Below are 23,601 nucleotides of genomic sequence, written 5' to 3'. Positions count from 1 at the left end.
ATTGCCAGTTTTCTGAGGTTGAGGAATCCTTGTGGCGTGGGATCTATTCCAGCCGGCATAAGTTAAGTTCAAGGGATCGTTTTAGTCACCGTGGAGCGGCACACTCCCAGTGGCACATACCTAGTTACCCAAGATTACGTGAAAGACGTACATGGAAGAGAGGCAGTCACCTACTGACAAACACCCAGTGACCTAAGTAGGCTCAAAGTGCTTTATTGAAGAGCAGCACCGACAGAGTATCACATACCCAATGCATTTACGGCGTAGCTTGCTAAAATGTTGGCATCATAGAGGTTCATTGAGGACCGGCACATTCCACATGCATATGTGGCGCAGCCTGCTAATGCGCCAGTTTTCTGAGGTTGAGGAATCCTTGTGGCGTGGGATCGATTCCAGCCAGCATAAGTTAAGTTTAAGGGATCGTTTTAATAATCTTGGATAGGCACACTCCCAGTGGCACATACCTAGTTACCCAAGATGATGTGAAAGACGTACATGGAAGAGAGGCAGTCACCTACTGGCACACACCCAGTGACCTAAGTAGGCTCAAAGTGCTTTATTGAAGACCAGCACCGACAGAGTGTCGGATACCCAATGCATTTATGGTGTAGCTCGCTAAAGTGTTGGCATCAAAGAGGTTCATTGAGGACCGGCACATTCCACATGCATATGTGGCGCAGCCTGCTCATGCGCCACTTTTCTGAGGTTGAGGAATCCTTGTGGCCTAGGATCGATTCCAGCCAACATAAGTTAAGTTTAAGGGATCGTTTTAATCATCGTGGATCGGCACACTCCCAGTGGCACATACCTAGTTACCCAAGATGACGTGAAAGACGTACATGGAAGAGAGACACTCACCTACTGGCACACACCCAGTGACCTAAGTAGGCTCAAAGTGCTTTATTGAAGACCAGCACCGACAGAGTATCGGATACCCAATGCATTTATGGCGTAGCTCGCTAAAGTGTTGGCATCAAAGAGGTTCATTGAGGACCGGCACATTCCACATGCATATGTGGCGCAGCCTGCTAATGCGCCAGTTTTCTGAGGTTGAGAAATCCTTGTGGCGTGGGATCGATTCCAGCCGGCATAGGTTAAGTTTAAGGGATCGTTTTAGTCATCGTGGATCGGCAGACTCCATGTGGCACATACCTAGTTACCCAAGATGACGTGAAAGACGTACATGGAGGAGAGGCACTCACCTACTGGCACATACCCAGTGACCTAAGAAGGCTCAAAGTGCTTTATTGAAGACCAGCACCGACAGAGTATCGGATACCCAATGCATTTATGGCGTTGCTCGCTAAAGTGTTGGCATCAAAGAGGTTCATTGAGGACCGGCACATTCCACATGCATATGTGGCACAGCCTGCTAATGCGCCAGTTTTCTGAGGTTGAGGAACCCCTGTGGCGTGGGATCGATTCCAGCCGGCATAAGTTAAGTTTAAGGGATCGTTTTAGTAATCGTGGATCGGCACACTCCCAGTGGCACATACCTAGTTGCCCAAGATGACGTGAAAGACGTACATGGAAGGGAGGCAGTCACCTACTGGCACAAACCCAGTGACCTAAGCAGGCTCAAACTGTTTTGTTGAAGACTAGCACCGACAGAGTGTCGGATACCCAATGCAATTATGGCGTAGCTCGCTAAAGTGTTGGCATCAAAGAGGTTCATTGAGGACCGGCACATTCCACATGCATATCTGGCGCAGCCTGCTCATGCGCCAGTTTTCTGAGGTTGAGGAATCCTTGTGGCCTGGGATCGATTCCAGCCAACTTAAGTTAAGTTTAAGGGATCGTTTTAGTCATCGTGGATCGGGAGACTCCCAGTGGCACATACCTAGTTACCCAAGATGACGTGAAAGACGTACATGGAAGAGAGGCACTCACCTACTGGCACATACCCAGTGACCTAAGAAGGCTCAAAGTGCTTTATTGAAGACCCAGCACCGACAGAGTATCGGATACCCAATACATTTATGGCGTAGCTCGCTAAAGTGTTGGCATCAAAGAGGTTCATTGAGGACCGGCACATTCCACATGCATATGTGCCGTAGCCTGCTAATTGGCCAGTTTTCTGAGGTTGAGGAATCCTTGTGGCGTGGGATCGATTCCAGCCGGCATAAGTTAAGTTTAAGGGATCGTTCTAGTCATCGTGGATCGGCACACTCCCAGTGGCACATACCTAGTTACCCAAGATGACGTGAAAGACGTACATGGAAGAGAGGCAGTCACCTACTGGCACACACCCAGTGACCTAAGTAGGCTCAAAGTGCTTTATTTAAGACCAGCACCGACAGAGTGTCGGATACCCAATGCATTTATGGCGTAGCTCGCTAAAGTGTTGGCATCAAAGAGGTTCATTGAGGACCGGCACATTCCACATGCATATGTGGCACAGCCTGCTCATGCGCCAGTTTTCTGAGGTTGAGGAATCCTTGTGGCCTAGGATCGATTCCAGTCAACATAAGTTAAGTTTAAGGGATCGTTTTAGTCATCGTGGATCGGGAGACTCCCAGTGGCACATACCTAGTTACCCATGATGACGTGAAAGACATACATGGAAGAGAGGCACTCACCTACTGGCACATACCCAGTGACCTAAGAAGGCTCAAAGTGCTTTATTGAAGACCAGCACCGACAGAGTATCGGATACCCAATGCATTTATGGCGAAACTCGCTAAAGTGTTCGCATCAAAGAGGTTCATTGAGGACCGGCACACTCCACAAGCATATGTGGCGCAGCCTACTAATGCGCCAGTTTTCTGAGGTTGAGGAATCCTTGTGGCGTGGGATCGATTCCAGCCGGCATAAGTTAAGTTTAATTAAGGGATCGTTTTAGTTACGTGGATCGGCACAATCCCAGTGGCATATACCTAGTTACCCACGATGACGTGAAAGACGTACATGGAAGAGAGGCACTCACCTACTGGCACACACCCAGTGACCTAAGTAGGCTCAAAGTGCTTTATTGAAGACCAGCACCGACATAGTATCGGATATCCAATGCATTTATGGCGTAGCTCGCTAAAGTGTTGGCATCAAAGAGGTTCATTGAGGACCGGCACATTCCACATGCATATGTGGCACAGCCTGCTAATGCGCCAGTTTTCTGAGGTTGAGGAATCCCTGTGGCGTGGGATCGATTCCAGCCGGCATAAGTTAAGTTTAAGGGATCGTTTTAGTAATCGTGGATCGGCACACTCCCAGTGGCACATACCTAGTTGCCCAAGATGACGTGAAAGACGTATATGGAAGGGAGGCAGTCACCTACTGGCACAAACCCAGTGACCTAAGCAGGCTCAAACTGCTTTATTGAAGACCAGCACCGACAGAGTGTCGGATACCCAATGCAATTATGGCGTAGCTCGCTAAAGTGTTGGCATCAAAGAGGTTCATTGAGGACCGGCACATTCCACATGCATATCTGGCGCAGCCTGCTCATGCGCCAGTTTTCTGAGGTTGAGGAATCCTTGTGGCCTGGGATCGATTCCAGCCAACTTAAGTTAAGTTTAAGGGATCGTTTTAGTCATCGTGGATCGGGAGACTCCCAGTGGCACATACCTAGTTACCCAAGATGACGTGAAAGACGTACATGGAAGAGAGGCACTCACCTACTGGCACATACCCAGTGACCTAAGAAGGCTCAAAGTGCTTTATTGAAGACCAGCACCGACAGAGTATCGGATACCCAATACATTTATGGCGTAGCTCGCTAATGTGTTGGCATCAAAGAGGTTCATTGAGGACCGGCACATTCCACATGCATATGTGCCGCAGCCTGCTAATTGGCCAGTTTTCTGAGGTTGAGGAATCCTTGTGGCGTGGGATCGATTCCAGCCGGCATAAGTTAAGTTCAAGGGATCGTTTTAGTCACCGTGGAGCGGCACACTCCCAGTGGCACATACCTAGTTACCCAAGATTACGTGAAAGACGTACATGGAAGAGAGGCAGTCACCTACTGACACACACCCAGTGACCTAAGTAGGCTCAAAGTGCTTTATTGAAGAGCAGCACCGACAGAGTATCACATACCCAATGCATTTACGGCGTAGCTTGCTAAAGTGTTGGCATCAAAGAGGTTCATTGAGGACCGGCACATTCCACATGCATATGTGGCACAGCCTGCTAATGCGCCAGTTTTCTGAGGTTGAGGAATCCCTGTGGCGTGGGATCGATTCCAGCCGGCATAAGTTAAGTTTAAGGGATCGTTTTAGTAATCGTGGATCGGCACACTCCCAGTGGCACATACCTAGTTGCCCAAGATGACGTGAAAGACGTACATGGAAGGGAGGCAGTCACCTACTGGCACAAACCCAGTGACCTAAGCAGGCTCAAACTGCTTTATTGAAGACCAGCACCGACAGAGTGTCGGATACCCAATGCAATTATGGCGTAGCTCGCTAAAGTGTTGGCATCAAAGAGGTTCATTGAGGACCGGCACATTCCACATGCATATCTGGCGCAGCCTGCTCATGCGCCAGTTTTCTGAGGTTGAGGAATCCTTGTGGCCTGGGATCGATTCCAGCCAGCATAAGTTAAGTTTAAGGGATCGTTTTAATAATCTTGGATAGGCACACTCCCAGTGGCACATACCTAGTTACCCAAGATGATGTGAAAGACGTACATGGAAGAGAGGCAGTCACCTACTGGCACACACCCAGTGACCTAAGTAGGCTCAAAGTGCTTTATTGAAGACCAGCACCGACAGAGTGTCGGATACCCAATGCATTTATGCTGTAGCTCGCTAAAGTGTTGGCATCAAAGAGGTTCATTGAGGACCGGCACATTCCACATGCATATGTGGCGCAGCCTGCTCATGCGCCAGTTTTCTGAGGTTGAGGAATCCTTGTGGCCTAGGATCGATTCCAGCCAACATAAGTTAAGTTTAAGGGATCGTTTTAGTCATCGTGGACCGGCACACTCCCAGTGGCACATACCTAGTTACCCAAGATGACGTGAAAGACGTACATGGAAGAGAGACACACACCTACTGGCACACACCCAGTGACCTAAGTAGGCTCAAAGTGCTTTATTGAAGACCAGCACCGACAGAGTATCGGATACCCAATGCATTGATGGCGTAGCTCGCTAAAGTGTTGACATCAAAGAGCTTAATTGAGGACCGGCACATTCCACATGCATATGTGGCGCAGCCTGCTAATGCGCCAGTTTTCTGAGGTTGAGGAATCCCTTTGGCGTGGGATCGATTCCAGCCTGTATAAGTTAAGTTTAAGGGATCGTTTTAGTAATCGTGGATCGGCACACTCCCAGTGGCACATACCTAGTTACCCAAGATGACGTGAAAGACGTACATGGAAGAGAGGCAGTCACCTACTGGCACGTACCCAGTGACCTCAGAAGGCTCAAAGTGCTTTATTGAAGACCAGCACCGACAGAGTATCGGATACCCAATGCATTTATGGCGTAGCTCGCTAAAGTGTTGGCATCAAAGAGGTTCATTGAGGACCGGCACATTCCACATGCATATGTGGCGCAGCCTGCTAATGCGCCAGTTTTCTGAGGTTGAGAAATCCTTGTGGCGTGGGATCGATTCCAGCCGGCATAGGTTAAGTTTAAGGGATCGTTTTAGTCATCCTGGATCGGCAGACTCCATGTGGCACATACCTAGTTACCCAAGATGACGTAAAAGACGTACATGGAGGAGAGGCACTCACCTACTGGCACATACCCAGTGACCTAAGAAGGCTCAAAGTGCTTTATTGAAGACCAGCACCGACAGAGTATCGGATACCCAATGCATTTATGGCGTTGCTCGCTAAAGTGTTGGCATCAAAGAGGTTCATTGAGGACCGGCACATTCCACATGCATATGTGGCACAGCCTGCTAATGCGCCAGTTTTCTGAGGTTGAGGAATCCCTGTGGCGTGGGATCGATTCCAGCCGGCATAAGTTAAGTTTAAGGGATCGTTTTAGTAATCGTGGATCGGCACACTCCCAGTGGCACATACCTAGTTGCCCAAGATGACGTGAAAGACGTACATGGAAGGGAGGCAGTCACCTACTGGCACATACCCAGTGACCTAAGAAGGCTCAAAGTGCTTTATTGAAGACCAGCACCGACAGAGTATCGCATACCCAATACATTTATGGCGTAGCTCGCTAAAGTGTTGCCATCAAAGAGGTTCATTGAGGACCGGCACATTCCACATGCATATGTGCCGTAGCCTGCTAATTGGCCAGTTTTCTGAGGTTGAGGAATCCTTGTGGCGTGGGATCGATTCCAGCCGGCATAAGTTAAGTTTAAGGGATCGTTCTAGTCATCGTGGATCGGCACACTCCCAGTGGCACATACCTAGTTACCCAAGATGACGTGAAAGACGTACATGGAAGAGAGGCAGTCACCTACTGGCACACACCCAGTGACCTAAGTAGGCTCAAAGTGCTTTATTTAAGACCAGCACCGACAGAGTGTCGGATACCCAATGCATTTATGGCGTAGCTCGCTAAAGTGTTGGCATCAAAGAGGTTCATTGAGGACCGGCACATTCCACATGCATATGTGGCACAGCCTGCTCATGCGCCAGTTTTCTGAGGTGGAGGAATCCTTGTGGCCTAGGATCGATTCCAGCCAACATAAGTTAAGTTTAAGGGATCGTTTTAGTCATCGTGGATCGGGAGACTCCCAGTGGCACATACCTAGTTACCCAAGATGACGTGAAAGACATACATGGAAGAGAGGCACTCACCTACTGGCACATACCCAGTTACCTAAGAAGGCTCAAAGTGCTTTATTGAAGACCAGCACCGACAGAGTATCGGATACCCAATGCATTTATGGCGAAACTCGCTAAAGTGTTCGCATCAAAGAGGTTCATTGAGGACCGGCACACTCCACAAGCATATGTGGCGCAGCCTACTAATGCGCCAGTTTTCTGAGGTTGAGGAATCCTTGTGGCGTGGGATCGATTCCAGCCGGCATAAGTTAAGTTTAATTAAGGGATCGTTTTAGTTACGTGGATCGGCACAATCCCAGTGGCATATACCTAGTTACCCAAGATGACGTGAAAGACGTACATGGAAGAGAGGCACTCACCTACTGGCACACACCCAGTGACCTAAGTAGGCTCAAAGTGCTTTATTGAAGACCAGCACCGACATAGTATCGGATATCCAATGCATTTATGGCGTAGCTCGCTAAAGTGTTGGCATCAAAGAGGTTCATTGAGGACCGGCACATTCCACATGCATATGTGGCACAGCCTGCTAATGCGCCAGTTTTCTGAGGTTGAGGAATCCCTGTGGCGTGGGATCGATTCCAGCCGGCATAAGTTAAGTTTAAGGGATCGTTTTAGTAATCGTGGATCGGCACACTCCCAGTGGCACATACCTAGTTGCCCAAGATGACGTGAAAGACGTACATGGAAGGGAGGCAGTCACCTACTGGCACAAACCCAGTGACCTAAGCAGGCTCAAACTGCTTTATTGAAGACCAGCACCGACAGAGTGTCGGATACCCAATGCAATTATGGCGTAGCTCGCTAAAGTGTTGGCATCAAAGAGGTTCATTGAGGACCGGCACATTCCACATGCATATCTGGCGCAGCCTGCTCATGCGCCAGTTTTCTGAGGTTGAGGAATCCTTGTGGCCTGGGATCGATTCCAGCCAACTTAAGTTAAGTTTAAGGGATCGTTTTAGTCATCGTGGATCGGGAGACTCCCAGTGGTACATACCTAGTTACCCAAGATGACGTGAAAGACGTACATGGAAGAGAGGCACTCACCTACTGGCACATACCCAGTGACCTAAGAAGGCTCAAAGTGCTTTATTGAAGACCAGCACCGACAGAGTATCGGATACCCATTGCATTTATGGCGTAGCTCGCTAAAGTGTTGGCATCAAAGAGGTTCATTGAGGACCGGCACATTCCACATGCATATGTGGCGCAGCCTGCTAATGCGCCAGTTTTCTGAGGTTGAGGAATCCTTGTGGCGTGGGATCGATTCCAGCCGGCATAAGTTAAGTTCAAGGGATCGTTTTAGTCACCGTGGAGCGGCACACTCCCAGTGGCACATACCTAGTTACCCAAGATTACGTGAAAGACGTACATGGAAGAGAGGCAGTCACCTACTGGCACGTACCCAGTGACCTCAGAAGGCTCAAAGTGCTTTATTGAAGACCAGCACCGACAGAGTATCGGACACCCAATGCATTTATGGCGTAGCTCGCTAAAGTGTTGGCATCAAAGAGGTTCATTGAGGACCGGCACATTCCACATGCATATGTGGCGCAGCCTGCTAATGCGCCAGTTTTCTGAGGTTGAGAAATCCTTGTGGCGTGGGATCGATTCCAGCCGGCATAGGTTAAGTTTAAGGGATCGTTTTAGTCATCCTGGATCGGCAGACTCCATGTGGCACATACCTAGTTACCCAAGATGACGTGAAAGACGTACATGGAGGAGAGGCACTGACCTACTGGCACATACCCAGTGACCTAAGAAGGCTCAAAGTGCTTTATTGAAGACAAGGACCGACAGAGTATCGGATACCCAATGCATTTATGGCGTTGCTCGCTAAAGTGTTGGCATCAAAGAGGTTCATTGAGGACCGGCGCATTCCACATGCATAAGTGGCGCAGCCTGCTCATGCGCCAGTTTTCTGAGGTTGAGGAATCCTTGTGGCCTGGGATCGATTCCAGCCAACTTAAGTTAAGTTTAAGGGATCGTTTTAGTCATCGTGGATCGGGAGACTCCCAGTGGCACATACCTAGTTACCCAAGATGACGTGAAAGACGTACATGGAAGAGAGGCAGTCACCTACTGGCACACACCCAGTGACCTAAGTAGGCTCAAAGTGCTTTATTTAAGACCAGCACCGACAGAGTGTCGGATACCCAATGCATTTATGGCGTAGCTCGCTAAAGTGTTGGCATCAAAGAGGTTCATTGAGGACCGGCACATTCCACATGCATATGTGGCACAGCCTGCTCATGCGCCAGTTTTCTGAGGTTGAGGAATCGTTGTGGCGTGGGATCGATTCCAGCCAGCATAAGTTAAGTTTAAGGGATCGTTTTAGTAATCTTGGATAGGCACACTCCCAGTGGCACATACCTAGTTACCCAAGATGACGTGAAAGACGTACATGGAAGAGAGGCAGTCACCTACTGGCACGTACCCAGTGACCTCAGAAGGCTCAAAGTGCTTTATTGAAGACCAGCACCGACAGAGTATCGGATACCCAATGCATTTATGGCGTAGCTCGCTAAAGTGTTGGCATCAAAGAGGTTCATTGAGGACCGGCACATTCCACATGCATATGTGGCGCAGCCTGCTAATGCGCCAGTTTTCTGAGGTTGAGAAATCCTTGTGGCGTGGGATCGATTCCAGCCGGCATAGGTTAAGTTTAAGGGATCGTTTTAGTCATCCTGGATCGGCAGACTCCATGTGGCACATACCTAGTTACCCAAGATGACGTGAAAGACGTACATGGAGGAGAGGCACTCACCTACTGGCACATACCCAGTGACCTAAGAAGGCTCAAAGTGCTTTATTGAAGACCAGCACCGACAGAGTATCGGATACCCAATGCATTTATGGCGTTGCTCGCTAAAGTGTTGACATCAAAGAGGTTCATTGAGGACCGGCGCATTCCACATGCATAAGTGGCGCAGCCTGCTCATGCGCCAGTTTTCTGAGGTTGAGGAATCCTTGTGGCGTGGGATCGATTCCAGCCGGCATAAGTTAAGTTTAAGGGATCGTTCTAGTCATCGTGGATCGGCACACTCCCAGTGGCACATACCTAGTTACCCAAGATGACGTGAAAGACGTACATGGAAGAGAGGCAGTCACCTACTGGCACACACCCAGTGACCTAAGTAGGCTCAAAGTGCTTTATTTAAGACCAGCACCGACAGAGTGTCGGATACCCAATGCATTTATGGCGTAGCTCGCTAAAGTGTTGGCATCAAAGAGGTTCATTGAGGACCGGCCCATTCCACATGCATATGTGGCACAGCCTGCTAATGCGCCAGTTTTCTGAGGTTGAGGAATCCCTGTGGCGTGGGATCGATTCCAGCCGGCATAAGTTAAGTTTAATTAAGGGATCGTTTTAGTATCGTGGATCGGCACAATCCCAGTGGCATATACCTAGTTACCCAAGATGACGTGAAAGACGTACATGGAAGAGAGGCACTCACCTACTGGCACACACCCAGTGACCTAAGTAGGCTCAAAGTGCTTTATTGAAGACCAGCACCGACATAGTATCGGATATCCAATGCATTTATGGCGTAGCTCGCTAAAGTGTTGGCATCAAAGAGGTTCATTGAGGACCGGCACATTCCACATGCATATGTGGCACAGCCTGCTAATGCGCCAGTTTTCTGAGGTTGAGGAATCCCTGTGGCGTGGGATCGATTCCAGCCGGCATAAGTTAAGTTTAAGGGATCGTTTTAGTAATCGTGGATCAACACACTCCCAGTGGCACATACCTAGTTGCCCAAGATGACGTGAAAGACGTACATGGAAGGGAGGCAGTCACCTACTGGCACACACCCAGTGACCTAAGCAGGCTCAAACTGCTTTATTGAAGACCAGCACCGACAGAGTGTCGGATACCCAATGCAATTATGGCGTAGCTCGCTAAAGTGTTGGCATCAAAGAGGTTCATTGAGGACCGGCACATTCCACATGCATATCTGGCGCAGCCTGCTCATGCGCCAGTTTTCTGAGGTTGAGGAATCCTTGTGGCCTGGGATCGATTCCAGCCAACTTAAGTTAAGTTTAAGGGATCGTTTTAGTCATCGTGGATCGGGAGACTCCCAGTGGCACATACCTAGTTACCCAAGATGACGTGAAAGACGTACATGGAAGAGAGGCACTCACTTACTGGCACATACCCAGTGACCTAAGAAGGCTCAAAGTGCTTTATTGAAGACCAGCACCGACAGAGTATCGGATACCCAATGCATTTATGGCGTAGCTCGCTAAAGTGTTGGCATCAAAGAGGTTCATTGAGGACCGGCACATTCCACATGCATATGTGGCGCAGCCTGCTAATGCGCCAGTTTTCTGAGGTTGAGGAATCCTTGTGGCGTGGGATCGATTCCAGCCAGCATAAGTTAAGTTTAAGGGATCGTTTTAGGAATCTTGGATAGGCACACTCCCAGTGGCACATACCTAGTTACCCAAGATGATGTGAAAGACGTACATGGAAGAGAGGCAGTCACCTACTGGCACACACCCAGTGACCTAAGTAGGCTCAAAGTGCTTTATTGAAGAGCAGCACCGACAGAGTATCACATACCCAATGCATTTACGGCGTAGCTTGCTAAAATGTTGGCATCAAAGAGGTTCATTGAGGACCGGCACATTCCACATGCATATGTGGCGCAGCCTGCTAATGCGCCAGTTTTCTGAGGTTGAGGAATCCTTGTGGCGTGGGATCGATTCCAGCCAGCATAAGTTAAGTTTAAGGGATCGTTTTAGGAATCTTGGATAGGCACACTCCCAGTGGCACATACCTAGTTACCCAAGATGACGTGAAAGACATACATGGAAGAGAGGCACTCACCTACTGGCACATACCCAGTGATCTAAGAAGGCTCAAAGTGCTTTATTGAAGACCAGCACCGACAGAGTATCGGATACCCAATGCATTTATGGCGAAACTCGCTAAAGTGTTCGCATCAAAGAGGTTCATTGAGGACCGGCACACTCCACAAGCATATGTGGCGCAGCCTACTAATGCGCCAGTTTTCTGAGGTTGAGGAATCCTTGTGGCTTGGGATCGATTCCAGCCAACGTAAGTTAAGTTTAAGGTATCGTTTTTAGTCATCGTGGATCGGGAGACTTCCAGTGGCACATACCTAGTTACCCAAGATGACGTGAAAGACGTACATGGAACAGAGGCACTCACCTACTGGCACACACCCAGTGACCTAAGAAGGCTCAAAGTGCTTTATTGAAGACCAGCACCGACAGAGTATCGGATACCCAATGCATTTATGGCGTAGCTCGCTAAAGTGTTGGCATCAAAGAGGTTCATTGAGGACCGGCCCATTCCACATGCATATGTGGCACAGCCTGCTAATGCGCCAGTTTTCTGAGGTTGAGGAATCCTTGTGGCGTGGGATCGATTCCAGCCAGCATAAGTTAAGTTTAAGGGATCGTTTTAGTAATCTTGGATAGGCACACTCCCAGTGGCAAATACCTAGTTACCCAAGATGATGTGAAAGACGTACATGGAAGAGAGGCAGTCACCTACTGGCACATACCCAGTGACCTAAGAAGGCTGAAAGCGCTTTATTGAAGACCAGCACCGACAGAGTATCGGATACCCAATGCATTTATGGCGTAGCTCGCTAATATGTTCGCATCAAAGAGGTTCATTGAGGACCGGCACACGCCACAAGCATATGTGGCGCAGCCTTCTAATGCGCCAGTTTTCTGAGGTTGAAGAATCCTTGTGGCGTGGGATCGATTCCAGCCGGCATAAGTTAAGTTTAATTAAGGGATCGTTTTAGTCATCGTGGATCGGCACACTCCCAGTGGCACATACCTAGTTACCCAAGATGACGTGAAAGACGTACATGGAAGAGAGGCACTCACCTACTGGCACACACCCAGTGACCTAAGTAGGCTCAAAGTGCTTTATTGAAGACCAGCACCGACATAGTATCGGATATCCAATGCATTTATGGCGTAGCTCGCTAAAGTGTTGGCATCAAAGAGGTTCATTGAGGACCGGCACATTCCACATGCATATGTGGCACAGCCTGCTAATGCGCCAGTTTTCTGAGGTTGAGGAATCCCTGTGGCGTGGGATCGATTCCAGCCGGCATAAGTTAAGTTTAAGGGATCGTTTTAGTCATCCTGGATCGGCAGACTCCATGTGGCACATACCTAGTTACCCAAGATGACGTGAAAGACGTACATGGAGGAGAGGCACTGACCTACTGGCACATACCCAGTGACCTAAGAAGGCTCAAAGTGCTTTATTGAAGACAAGGACCGACAGAGTATCGGATACCCAATGCATTTATGGCGTTGCTCGCTAAAGTGTTGGCATCAAAGAGGTTCATTGAGGACCGGCGCATTCCACATGCATAAGTGGCGCAGCCTGCTCATGCGCCAGTTTTCTGAGGTTGAGGAATCCTTGTGGCCTGGGATCGATTCCAGCCAACTTAAGTTAAGTTTAAGGGATCGTTTTAGTCATCGTGGATCGGGAGACTCCCAGTGGCACATACCTAGTTACCCAAGATGACGTGAAAGACGTACATGGAAGAGAGGCAGTCACCTACTGGCACACACCCAGTGACCTAAGTAGGCTCAAAGTGCTTTATTTAAGACCAGCACCGACAGAGTGTCTGATACCCAATGCATTTATGGCGTAGCTCGCTAAAGTGTTGGCATCAAAGAGGTTCATTGAGGACCGGCACATTCCACATGCATATGTGGCACAGCCTGCTCATGCGCCAGTTTTCTGAGGTTGAGGAATCGTTGTGGCGTGGGATCGATTCCAGCCAGCATAAGTTAAGTTTAAGGGATCGTTTTAGTAATCTTGGATAGGCACACTCCCAGTGGCACATACCTAGTTACCCAAGATGACGTGAAAGACGTACATGGAAGAGAGGCAGTCACCTACTGGCACGTACCCAGTGACCTCAGAAGGCTCAAAGTGCTTTATTGAAGACCAGCACCGACAGAGTATCGGATACCCAATGCATTTATGGCGTAGCTCGCTAAAGTGTTGGCATCAAAGAGGTTCATTGAGGACCGGCACATTCCACATGCATATGTGGCGCAGCCTGCTAATGCGCCAGTTTTCTGAGGTTGAGAAATCCTTGTGGCGTGGGATCGATTCCAGCCGGCATAGGTTAAGTTTAAGGGATCGTTTTAGTCATCCTGGATCGGCAGACTCCATGTGGCACATACCTAGTTACCCAATATGACGTGAAAGACGTACATGGAGGAGAGGCACTCACCTACTGGCACATACCCAGTGACCTAAGAAGGCTCAAAGTGCTTTATTGAAGACCAGCACCGACAGAGTATCGGATACCCAATGCATTTATGGCGTTGCTCGCTAAAGTGTTGACATCAAAGAGGTTCATTGAGGACCGGCGCATTCCACATGCATAAGTGGCGCAGCCTGCTCATGCGCCAGTTTTCTGAGGTTGAGGAATCCTTGTGGCGTGGGATCGATTCCAGCCGGCATAAGTTAAGTTTAAGGGATCGTTCTAGTCATCGTGGATCGGCACACTCCCAGTGGCACATACCTAGTTACCCAAGATGACGTGAAAGACGTACATGGAAGAGAGGCAGTCACCTACTGGCACACACCCAGTGACCTAAGTAGGCTCAAAGTGCTTTATTTAAGACCAGCACCGACAGAGTGTCGGATACCCAATGCATTTATGGCGTAGCTCGCTAAAGTGTTGGCATCAAAGAGGTTCATTGAGGACCGGCCCATTCCACATGCATATGTGGCACAGCCTGCTAATGCGCCAGTTTTCTGAGGTTGAGGAATCCCTGTGGCGTGGGATCGATTCCAGCCGGCATAAGTTAAGTTTAATTAAGGGATCGTTTTAGTATCGTGGATCGGCACAATCCCAGTGGCATATACCTAGTTACCCAAGATGACGTGAAAGACGTACATGGAAGAGAGGCACTCACCTACTGGCACACACCCAGTGACCTAAGTAGGCTCAAAGTGCTTTATTGAAGACCAGCACCGACATAGTATCGGATATCCAATGCATTTATGGCGTAGCTCGCTAAAGTGTTGGCATCAAAGAGGTTCATTGAGGACCGGCACATTCCACATGCATATGTGGCACAGCCTGCTAATGCGCCAGTTTTCTGAGGTTGAGGAATCCCTGTGGCGTGGGATCGATTCCAGCCGGCATAAGTTAAGTTTAAGGGATCGTTTTAGTAATCGTGGATCGGCACACTCCCAGTGGCACATACCTAGTTGCCCAAGATGACGTGAAAGACGTACATGGAAGGGAGGCAGTCACCTACTGGCACACACCCAGTGACCTAAGCAGGCTCAAACTGCTTTATTGAAGACCAGCACCGACAGAGTGTCGGATACCCAATGCAATTATGGCGTAGCTCGCTAAAGTGTTGGCATCAAAGAGGTTCATTGAGGACCGGCACATTCCACATGCATATCTGGCGCAGCCTGCTCATGCGCCAGTTTTCTGAGGTTGAGGAATCCTTGTGGCCTGGGATCGATTCCAGCCAACTTAAGTTAAGTTTAAGGGATCGTTTTAGTCATCGTGGATCGGGAGACTCCCAGTGGCACATACCTAGTTACCCAAGATGACGTGAAAGACGTACATGGAAGAGAGGCACTCACTTACTGGCACATACCCAGTGACCTAAGAAGGCTCAAAGTGCTTTATTGAAGACCAGCACCGACAGAGTATCGGATACCCAATGCATTTATGGCGTAGCTCGCTAAAGTGTTGGCATCAAAGAGGTTCATTGAGGACCGGCACATTCCACATGCATATGTGGCGCAGCCTGCTAATGCGCCAGTTTTCTGAGGTTGAGGAATCCTTGTGGCGTGGGATCGATTCCAGCCAGCATAAGTTAAGTTTAAGGGATCGTTTTAGGAATCTTGGATAGGCACACTCCCAGTGGCACATACCTAGTTACCCAAGATGATGTGAAAGACGTACATGGAAGAGAGGCAGTCACCTACTGGCACACACCCAGTGACCTAAGTAGGCTCAAAGTGCTTTATTGAAGAGCAGCACCGACAGAGTATCACATACCCAATGCATTTACGGCGTAGCTTGCTAAAATGTTGGCATCAAAGAGGTTCATTGAGGACCGGCACATTCCACATGCATATGTGGCGCAGCCTGCTAATGCGCCAGTTTTCTGAGGTTGAGGAATCCTTGTGGCGTGGGATCGATTCCAGCCAGCATAAGTTAAGTTTAAGGGATCGTTTTAGGAATCTTGGATAGGCACACTCCCAGTGGCACATACCTAGTTACCCAAGATGACGTGAAAGACATACATGGAAGAGAGGCACTCACCTACTGGCACATACCCAGTGATCTAAGAAGGCTCAAAGTGCTTTATTGAAGACCAGCACCGACAGAGTATCGGATACCCAATGCATTTATGGCGAAACTCGCTAAAGTGTTCGCATCAAAGAGGTTCATTGAGGACCGGCACACTCCACAAGCATATGTGGCGCAGCCTACTAATGCGCCAGTTTTCTGAGGTTGAGGAATCCTTGTGGCTTGGGATCGATTCCAGCCAACGTAAGTTAAGTTTAAGGTATCGTTTTTAGTCATCGTGGATCGGGAGACTTCCAGTGGCACATACCTAGTTACCCAAGATGACGTGAAAGACGTACATGGAAGAGAGGCACTCACCTACTGGCACACACCCAGTGACCTAAGAAGGCTCAAAGTGCTTTATTGAAGACCAGCACCGACAGAGTATCGGATACCCAATGCATTTATGGCGTAGCTCGCTAAAGTGTTGGCATCAAAGAGGTTCATTGAGGACCGGCCCATTCCACATGCATATGTGGCACAGCCTGCTAATGCGCCAGTTTTCTGAGGTTGAGGAATCGTTGTGGCGTGGGATCGATTCCAGCCAGCATAAGTTAAGTTTAAGGGATCGTTTTAGTAATCTTGGATAGGCACACTCCCAGTGGCACATACCTAGTTACCCAAGATGATGTGAAAGACGTACATGGAAGAGAGGCAGTCACCTACTGGCACATACCCAGTGACCTAAGAAGGCTGAAAGCGCTTTATTGAAGACCAGCACCGACAGAGTATCGGATACCCAATGCATTTATGGCGTAGCTCGCTAATATGTTCGCATCAAAGAGGTTCATTGAGGACCGGCACACGCCACAAGCATATGTGGCGCAGCCTTCTAATGCGCCAGTTTTCTGAGGTTGAAGAATCCTTGTGGCGTGGGATCGATTCCAGCCGGCATAAGTTAAGTTTAATTAAGGGATCGTTTTAGTCATCGTGGATCGGCACACTCCCAGTGGCACATACCTAGTTACCCAAGATGACGTGAAAGACGTACATGGAAGAGAGGCACTCACCTACTGGCACACACCCAGTGACCTAAGTAGGCTCAAAGTGCTTTATTGAAGACCAGCACCGACATAGTATCGGATATCCAATGCATTTATGGCGTAGCTCGCTAAAGTGTTGGCATCAAAGAGGTTCATTGAGGACCGGCACATTCCACATGCATATGTGGCACAGCCTGCTAATGCGCCAGTTTTCTGAGGTTGAGGAATCCCTGTGGCGTGGGATCGATTCCAGCCGGCATAAGTTAAGTTTAAGGGATCGTTTTAGTAATCGTGGATCGGCACACTCCCAGTGGCACATGCCTAGTTGCCCAAGATGACGTGAAAGACGTACATGGAAGGGAGGCAGTCACCTACTGGCACACACCCAGTGACCTAAGCAGGCTCAAACTGCTTTATTGAAGACCAGCACCGACAGAGTGTCGGATACCCAATGCAATTATGGCGTAGCTCGCTAAAGTGTTGGCATCAAAGAGGTTCATTAAGGACCGGCACATTCCACATGCATAAAGGGCGCAGCCTGCTCATGCGCCAGTTTACTGAGGTTGAGGAATCCTTGTGGCCTGGGATCGATTCCAGCCAACTTACGTTAAGTTTAAGGGATCGTTTTAGTCATCGTGGATCGGGAGACTCCCAGTGGCACATACCTAGTTACCCAAGATGACGTGAAAGACATACATGGAAGAGAGGCACTCACCTACTGTCACATACGCAGTGATCTAAGAATGCTCAAAGTGCTTTATTGAAGACCAGCACCGACAGAGTATCGGATACCGAATGCATTTATGGCGTAGCTCGCTAAAGTGTTCGCATCAAAGAGGTTCATTGAGGACCGGCACACTCCACAAGCATATGTGGCGCAGCCTACTAATGCGCCAGTTTTCTGTGGTTGAGGAATCCTTGTGGCGTGGGATCGATTCCAGCCGGCATACGTTAAGTTTAAGGGATCGTTTTAGTAATCGCGGATCGGCACACTCCCAGTGGCACATACCTAGTTACCCAAGATGACGTGAAAAACCTACATGGAAGAGAGGCAGTCACCTACTGGCACGTACCCAGTGACCTAAGAAAGCTCAAAGTGCTTTATTGAAGACCAGCACCGACAGAGTATCGGATAGCCAATGCATTTATGGCGTAGCTCGCTAAAGTGTTGGCATCAAAGAGGTTCATTGAGGACCGGCACATTCCACATGCATATGTGGCGCAGCCTGCTAATGCGCCAGTTTTCTAAGGTTGAGATATCCTTGTGGCGTGGGATCGATTCCAGCCGGAATAGGTTAAGTTTAAGGGATCGTTTTAGTCATCCTGGATCGACAGACTCCATGTGGCACATACCTAGTTACCCAAGATGACGTGAAAGACGTACATGGAGGAGAGGCACTCACCTACTGGCACATACCCAGTGACCTAAGAAGGCTCAAAGTGTTTTTTTGAAGACCAGCACCGACAGAGTATCGGATACCCAATGCGTTTATGGCGTTGCTCGCTAAAGTGTTGGCATCAAAGAGGTTCATTGAGGACCGGCGCATTCCACATGCATAAGTGGCGCAGCCTGCTCATGCGCCAGTTTTCTGAGGTTGAGGAATCCTTGTGGCGTGGGATCGATTCCAGCCGGCATAAGTTAAGTTTAAGGGATCGTTCTAGTCATCGTGGATCGGCACACTCCCAGTGGCACATACCTAGTTACCCAAGATGACGTGAAAGACGTACATGGAAGAGAGGCAGTCACCTACTGGCACACACCCAGTGACCTAAGTAGGCTCAAAGTGCTTTATTTAAGACCAGCACCGACAGAGTGTCGGATACCCAATGCATTTATGGCGTAGCTCGCTAAAGTGTTGGCATCAAAGAGGTTCATTGAGGACCGGCACATTCCACATGCATATGTGGCACAGCCTGCTCATGCGCCAGTTTTCTGAGGTTGAGGAATCCTTGTGGCCTAGGATCGATTCCAGCCAACATAAGTTAAGTTTAAGGGATCGTTTTAGTCATCGTGGATCGGGAGACTCCCAGTGGCACATACCTAGTTACCCAAGATGACGTGAAAGACATACATGGAAGAGAGGCACTCACCTACTGGCACATTCCCAGTGACCTAAGAAGGCTCAAAGTGCTTTATTGAAGACCAGCACCGACAGAGTATCGGATACCCAATGCATTTATGGCGAAACTCGCTAAAGTGTTCGCATCAAAGAGGTTCATTGAGGACCGGCACACTCCACAAGCATATGTGGCGCAGCCTACTAATGCGCCAGTTTTCTGAGGTTGAGGAATCCTTGTGGCGTGGGATCGATTCCAGCCGGAATAAGTTAAGTTCAAGGGATCGTTTTAGCCACCGTGGAGCGGCACACTCCCAGTGGCACATACCTAGTTACCCAAGATTACGTGAAAGACGTACATGGAAGAGAGGCAGTCACCTACTGACACACACCCAGTGACCTAAGTAGGCTCAAAGTGCTTTATTGAAGAGCAGCACCGACAGAGTATCACATACCCAATGCATTTACGGCGTAGCTTGCTAAAATGTTGGCATCAAAGAGGTTCATTGAGGACCGGCACATTCCACATGCATATGTGGCGCAGCCTGCTAATGCGCCAGTTTTCTGAGGTTGAGGAATCCTTGTGGCGTGGGATCGATTCCAGCCAGCATAAGTTAAGTTTAAGGGATCGTTTTAGTAATCTTGGATAGGCACACTCCCAGTGGCACATACCTAGTTACCCAAGATGATGTGAAAGACGTACATGGAAGAGAGGCAGTCACCTACTGGCACACACCCAGTGACCTAAGTAGGCTCAAAGTGCTTTATTGAAGACCAGCACCGACAGAGTGTCGGATACCCAATGCATTTATGGTGTAGCTCGCTAAAGTGTTGGCATCAAAGAGGTTCATTGAGGACCGGCACATTCCACATGCATATGTGGCGCAGCCTGCTCATGCGCCAGTTTTCTGAGGTTGAGGAATCCTTGTGGCGTGGGATCGATTCCAGCCAGCATAAGTTAAGTTTAAGGGATCGTTTTAGTAATCTTGGAAAGGCACACTCCCAGTGGCACATACCTAGTTACCCAAGATGATGTGAAAGACGTACATGGAAGAGAGGCAGTCACCTACTGGCACACACCCAGTGACCTAAGTAGGCTCAAAGTGCTTTATTTAAGACCAGCACCGACAGAGTGTCGGATACCCAATGCATTTATGGCGTAGCTCGCTAAAGTGTTGGCATCAAAGAGGTTCATTGAGGAGCGGCACATTCCACATGCATATGTGGCACAGCCTGCTCATGCGCCAGTTTTCTGAGGTTGAGGAATCCTTGTGGCCTAGGATCGATTCCAGCCAACATAAGTTAAGTTTAAGGGATCGTTTTAGTCATCGTGGATCGGGAGACTCCCAGTGGCACATACCTAGTTACCCAAGATGACGTGAAAGACATTCATGGAAGAGAGGCACTCACCTACTGGCACATACCCAGTGACCTAAGAAGGCTCAAAGTGCTTTATTGAAGACCAGCACCGACAGAGTATCGGATACCCAATGCATTTATGGCGAAACTCTCTAAAGTGTTCGCATCAAAGAGGTTCATTGAGGACCGGCACACTCCACAAGCATATGTGGCGCAGCCTACTAATGCGCCAGTTTTCTGAGGTTGAGGAATCCTTGTGGCGTGGGATCGATTCCAGCCGGCATAAGTTAAGTTTAATTAAGGGATCGTTTTAGTTACGTGGATCGGCACAATCCCAGTGGCATATACCTAGTTACCCAAGATGACGTGAAAGACGTACATGGAAGAGAGGCACTCACCTACTGGCACACACCCAGTGACCTAAGTAGGCTCAAAGTGCTTTATTGATGACCAGCACCGACATAGTATCGGATATCCAATGCATTTATGGCGTAGCTCGCTAAGGTGTTGGCATCAAAGAGGTTCATTGAGGACCGGCACATTCCACATGCATATGTGGCACAGCCTGCTAATGCGCCAGTTTTCTGAGGTTGAGGAATCCCTGTGGCGTGGGATCGATTCCAGCCGGCATAAGTTAAGTTTAAGGGATCGTTTTAGTAATCGTGGATCGGCACACTCCCAGTGGCACATACCTAGTTGCCCAAGATGACGTGAAAGACGTACATGGAAGGGAGGCAGTCACCTACTGGCACAAACCCAGTGACCTAAGCAGGCTCAAACTGCTTTATTGAAGACCAGCACCGACAGAGTGTCGGATACCCAATGCAATTATGGCGTAGCTCGCTAAAGTGTTGGCATCAAAGAGGTTCATTGAGGACCGGCACATTCCACATGCATATCTGGCGCAGCCTGCTCATGCGCCAGTTTTCTGAGGTTGAGGAATCCTTGTGGCCTGGGATCGATTCCAGCCAACTTAAGTTAAGTTTAAGGGATCGTTTTAGTCATCGTGGATCGGGAGACTCCCAGTGGCACATACCTAGTTACCCAAGATGACGTGAAAGACGTACATGGAAGAGAGGCACTCACCTACTGGCACATACCCAGTGACCTAAGAAGGCTCAAAGTGCTTTATTGAAGACCAGCACCGACAGAGTATCGGATACCCAATACATTTATGGCGTAGCTCGCTAAAGTGTTGGCATCAAAGAGGTTCATTGAGGACCGGCACATTCCACATGCATATGTGCCGCAGCCTGCTAATTGGCCAGTTTTCTGAGGTTGAGGAATCCTTGTGGCGTGGGATCGATTCCAGCCGGCATAAGTTAAGTTCAAGGGATCGTTTTAGTCACCGTGGAGCGGCACACTCCCAGTGGCACATACCTAGTTACCCAAGATTACGTGAAAGACGTACATGGAAGAGAGGCAGTCACCTACTGACACACACCCAGTGACCTAAGTAGGCTCAAAGTGCTTTATTGAAGAGAAGCACCGACAGAGTATCACATACCCAATGCATTTACGGCGTAGCTTGCTAAAATGTTGGCATCAAAGAGGTTCATTGAGGACCGGCACATTCCACATGCATATGTGGCGCAGCCTGCTAATGCGCCAGTTTTCTGAGGTTGAGGAATCCTTGTGGCGTGGGATCGATTCCAGCCAGCATAAGTTAAGTTTAAGGGATCGTTTTAGTAATCTTGGATAGGCACACTCCCAGTGGCACATACCTAGTTACCCAAGATGATGTGAAAGACGTACATGGAAGAGAGGCAGTCACCTACTGGCACACACCCAGTGACCTAAGTAGGCTCAAAGTGCTTTATTGAAGACCAGCACCGACAGAGTGTCGGATACCCAATGCATTTATGGTGTAGCTCGCTAAAGTGTTGGCATCAAAGAGGTTCATTGAGGACCGGCACATTCCACATGCATATGTGTCGCAGCCTGCTCATGCGCCAGTTTTCTGAGGTTGAGGAATCCTTGTGGCCTAGGATCGATTCCAGCCAACATAAGTTAAGTTTAAGGGATTGTTTTAGTCATCGTGGATCGGCACACTCCCAGTGGCACATACCTAGTTACCCAAGATGACGTGAAAGACGTACATGGAAGAGAGACACTCACCTACTGGCACACACCCAGTGACCTAAGTAGGCTCAAAGTGCTTTATTGAAGACCAGCACCGACAGAGTATCGGATACCCAATGCATTGATGGCGTAGCTCGCTAAAGTGTTGACATCAAAGAGCCTAATTGAGGACCGGCACATTCCACATGCATATGTGGCGCAGCCTGCTAATGCGCCAGTTTTCTGAGGTTGAGGAATCCCTGTGGCGTGGGATCGATTCCAGCCTGTATAAGTTAAGTTTAAGGGATCGTTTTAGTAATCGTAGATCGGCACACTCCCAGTGGCACATACCTAGTTACCCAAGATGACGTGAAAGACGTACATGGAAGAGAGGCAGTCACCTACTGGCACGTACCCAGTGACCTCAGAAGGCTCAAAGTGCTTTATTGAAGACCAGCACCGACAGAGTATCGGATACCCAATGTACTTATGGCGTAGCTCGCTAAAGTGTTGGCATCAAAGAGGTTCATTGAGGACCGGCACATTCCACATGCATATGTGGCGCAGCCTGCTAATGCGCCAGTTTTCTGAGGTTGAGAAATCCTTGTGGCGTGGGATCGATTCCAGCCGGCATAGGTTAAGTTTAAGGGATCGTTTTAGTCATCCTGGATAGGCACACTCCCAGTGGCACATACCTAGTTACCCAATATGACGTGAAAGACATACATGGAAGAGAGGCACTCACCTACTGGCACATACCCAGTGACCTAAGTAGGGTCAAAGTGCTTTATTGAAGACCAGCACCGACAGAGTGTCGGATACCCAATGCATTTATGGTGTAGCTCGCTAAAGTGTTGGCATCAAAGAGGTTCATTGAGGACCGGCACATTCCACATGCATATGTGGCGCAGCCTGCTAATGCGCCAGTTTTCTGAGGTTGAGGAATCCCTGTGGCGTGGGATCGATTCCAGCCTGTATAAGTTAAGTTTAAGGGATCGTTTTAGTAATCGTAGATCGGCACACTCCCAGTGGCACATACCTAGTTACCCAAGATGACGTGAAAGACGTACATGGAAGAGAGACACTCACCTACTGGCACACA

This window comes from Dermacentor variabilis, unplaced genomic scaffold (assembly GCF_050947875.1).
Source record: "Dermacentor variabilis isolate Ectoservices unplaced genomic scaffold, ASM5094787v1 scaffold_13, whole genome shotgun sequence".
In the NCBI taxonomy this organism is placed as follows: domain Eukaryota; kingdom Metazoa; phylum Arthropoda; class Arachnida; order Ixodida; family Ixodidae; genus Dermacentor; species Dermacentor variabilis.
This window is presented reverse-complemented; position numbering follows the sequence as displayed.